Source organism: Hyperolius riggenbachi, chromosome 7 (assembly GCF_040937935.1).
Source record: "Hyperolius riggenbachi isolate aHypRig1 chromosome 7, aHypRig1.pri, whole genome shotgun sequence".
Taxonomy (NCBI): domain Eukaryota; kingdom Metazoa; phylum Chordata; class Amphibia; order Anura; family Hyperoliidae; genus Hyperolius; species Hyperolius riggenbachi.
The window spans coordinates 111,368,953-111,372,701 of record NC_090652.1 but is presented as its reverse complement, the minus strand read 5'-3'; the positions used below and the strand labels follow the sequence as shown (position 1 = coordinate 111,372,701).

General features: G+C 45.8%; 1 long non-coding RNA gene across 1 annotated transcript in view; it reads left to right on the top strand.

Annotated features, from left to right (window-relative positions):
- Positions 1 to 107: 107 nt before the first annotated feature.
- LOC137525624 (uncharacterized) overlaps positions 108 to 3,749 on the top strand; it is a 37,410-nt gene continuing 33,768 nt past the window's right edge. Inside the window, exon 1 of the long non-coding RNA XR_011022962.1 lies at positions 108 to 177. This is a non-coding gene — a long non-coding RNA (uncharacterized lncRNA). The remainder of the gene's footprint in view (positions 178 to 3,749) is intronic.

Here is a 3,749-nt window from a genome sequence, read left to right as displayed (position 1 = left end):
CATTTCGTCGCAGGCTGATGACGTCAGGGGAGATCATGTTGTGCTGACAAGTGACAATAAGGACTTGTAGCCATGGTGACAGACCAACACGTGCTGCATGACTGGCAGAAGTTGTGTGCTGTGTATACAACAGGCCAGGGAGGGGGAGCCAGCCAGTACTGTACCTCATATAGAATGGTTATTATTTTACTGTATTATGTCTACTGTCACAGAAACAGGCGTTGATTTCCATTTAGGCAGACAATAGCATGCCATATAGCATACCTGAAGTATCTGAAAAAAGTTTCACTTATCTTGGGGCTTCTGCCAGCCCCCTGCAGGCTGTTCCCGCACCATTACCAAACGTATGCAAATGTTCGGATTATTATTATTATTAATAAACGATCCTCCGGTCCCCCGCCTTGGCTCATTTCCGACCTGCAAGTCGACGTCCACTGTGCCCTGGCCGCGTGTGTCCTTGTTTGCGTCCTGAGCAGACATAGACAGCGGCGGAGGACCAGAGGGTCGTTTGGTAACGACGCTGGCACAGGTCAGCTTCAGGGGGCTAACAGAAGCCCCAGGTAAGTGAAACTTTCTTTTTTTTTTAGGTACTTCAGGTTTCTTTTAATTTTAGAAAGCAGGAAAAGGAGGATCTGCAAAACACAGTGGGATAGATAAAAGCTGGTACACTTTATTGGAAAAACCACATACAACGACAAGAAAAAGCCACATGAACAACTGACGCGTATCGGGCTCAGAATTCGCCCTTAGTCATAGTTATGACTAAGGGCGAATTCTGAATTCTGAGCCCGATACGCGTCAGTTGTTCCTGTGGCGTTTTCTTGTCGTTGTATGTGGTTTTTCCAATAAAGTGTACCAGCTTTTATCTATCCCACTGTGTTTTGCGGATCCTCCTTCTCCAGCTGCTACCCATGGTTTGGCTAACCTGATCCTGCCCCAGTGGGTAGATTTTTATGGGGGTTTCAAATCGTTTGGCTTCCTACCAACAATTTTAGAAAGCGTTTTATTAAATTGTGATGGAAAAATTCAAGTGTACTCTATCAATAATAATTATTATAAGTTTACTCAACAGCAGAATCCCTTTATAGTACACTCCAAGGGACCGAGAAATGTATTTGACTATATCAGAAATTGTCGTTCTCAAGCACATAAAGTATACTACAGTACTCAGAAGCGGGAAAAGGTTCTCCAGTACCCAAGGCTGAGACACCAAAGTGCGCCCCTCCATCCCTCCCACCCCAGCCGTCACACACTTACTGCTATTAGAGTAAGAGGTGCCCAGGGCCCCCAACACCTTTATCTCTTATCTGGCTTGCAGTCACTGCCATGTATCCCCTTTTCATATTTCTCTCTTCTTCAAACACAATGGGGGAATGATAGCTGAGTGAGTTGTGCACCCCCTCCTATGCTGCGCCCTGAGGCTGGAGCCTCTCTCGTTTCTAACTCGGCCCGGCCCTGACAGTACTGTATCTAAAAACAGTGAATAATTAGTCATTTTTTATTTTCTAATGGTATTTTATTGAAAATGCAAACCTAAAATTACTAAGCCTGTTTTGGTATTGGAGGAGTGTACGTTGCCTATCTGGGCACTACAAGGCTCAGCATGCCCAAGCGCATGACAGGCAGCATATAATACATCCATATTATGTCCATCCATGGGGCAGGGCCAAAATGATTATGCATCTAAGGAACTACAAGTTTCACTTATCTGGGGATTCTGCTAGCCCCCTGCAGCTTCCCTGTGCCCGCGCTGCTACCAAATGATCCACTGGTCCTCCACTGGGGCTGATTTTCGTTATCACTGTGATGGACTAATTCAAGTGTACGTCATCAATTAAAATAGTTATTAAGTATACTCTACAGTAGAATCCCTTTATAGTATACTCCAAGGGACCGGAAAAGTGGTTTACTATATCAGAAGTTTACTATATCAGAAATTGTCATTCTCAAGCACATAAAGTATACTACAGTACTGTATTTTAAAACACTGAATAATTGGGAGCCATTTTTTTCTTTTGCAATGGCATTTTTATAGAAAATGCAAACCTAAAATAACTAAGCCTGTTCTGGTATTGGAGAGATGTACATTGCTTATCTGGGGCACAACAAGGCTCAGCATTCCCAAGCGCATGACAGGTAGCATGGAAGGGGCAGGGCCAAAAGGTTATGCATCTAAGGAACTACAAGGCCCATCATAACCTGGTACATTCTCTGTTGAAAAGGAGCATATTATTCATCCATAATGTGACTATACAGTACATACAGAGTTTTGGCTGACGGACAACTCTGTTCTCCCATTGGAGGTACAATACAAGCACTTGCACATTGGGTGGACTACAAGGTTCAGCAAACCTTAGGGCTGCATAGGCAGGACAAATTGCTGGTATCCAGGGCTCCTTAAAGTAAGCCTGAGACGAAAGGGTTGAAAAGTTTTATACATAGCTGGGGCTTCTTCCGGCCTCCTCCATGCAGATCACTCCCTTACCACCATCCTCCTGGATGCTTTGGTAGATGTGTATACATGTAGAAACAGATAGCGTGCATCTTCCATCCAATCATATATGTTTGTTGCAAGTGAACAACACCAGTAATAGTCCTTTGAATGACACAATCTATGTACAACATGTAGATATATAGAGCCATATACCTTGGTTGTGGTTCCGTGCATCAACCTGTCAGCATTGGAGGTGGGAGTGTGGGGCAGAAGTGGGCCTAGCGACGGCCGTTTCGCGTCCTACAGGACGCTTGGTCACGCTGCGTTCCACTGAAAACCGGCGCTGTTTGGTCACAGTATACATACGGGAGGACCCGCCTCCCCTGTGACGTCACAGCGGCGGTAGTGATTGGGGCTCAGATGCCGCCAATGAAAGAGTCCGGATCGCCCGGCAAAAGGGACAGTGGCTGGCAGGGAACAAATCATGCGGCCATAGGGCCGCATAAACAAACGTCAGACAGTGCGTACATCACATGGCTCATTTGTAGCACCGAGCCAATCTGTCAGTGATACTGAAGAGTCAATCGCGCGCTGGATAAAAACCACCAGCAGAGTGCGGTATACTGTCTGTGAACGAATTGTATACTATGTTTCCTGCCAAACGTCATGCCTAGAATAGGGCACATATATTTTAGTGACCATAATTTCGGCGATTTGGACTCATCCATTAAGGCAATAATAAAAATAGTGCTATTTGTAACACACCATTAAACATAAATACTAGGGCTGAGGAGTAGAGTGGAGTGCTTTGGTAGATGCCCAGTTATCTTCGGGCAGTGGGGCATACTGTTCATGCGCGACCCAGCCGCGGGAGCGCTTGCGGCGGACTGCGTCGCCGCCGACTGCCCAAATATAACGGGGCATCTATCAAAGCATCCAGTAGGCGGAGGATGGCTGCGAGGGAGTGATCTGTATGGAGGAGGCTGAAGGAAGCCCCAGCTATGTATAAAACTTTTCAACCCTTTCGTCTCCGGTTTATTTAAAAAATTGCAGACGTCACTGAACAGAGACAGCTACTCGCTTCCAATGAGTGGCTCTGATACCTCCGCAGATGGGACTAAGGAAGTTTCTTGCAACAAATATAAACAAAACGTTTTGCTCACACTTGGGCCAATTCTTGCAGTCTCTCTTCAAGATGCAGGCAATCATGATAAGCCACTGGCATCTGTTATGCGAGTGGCTCCAATACCTCCACAGCATGGGTTGGACTGAATCATTGCACCTCACTGCAATCCCAAATCACTTTTGGGCATAC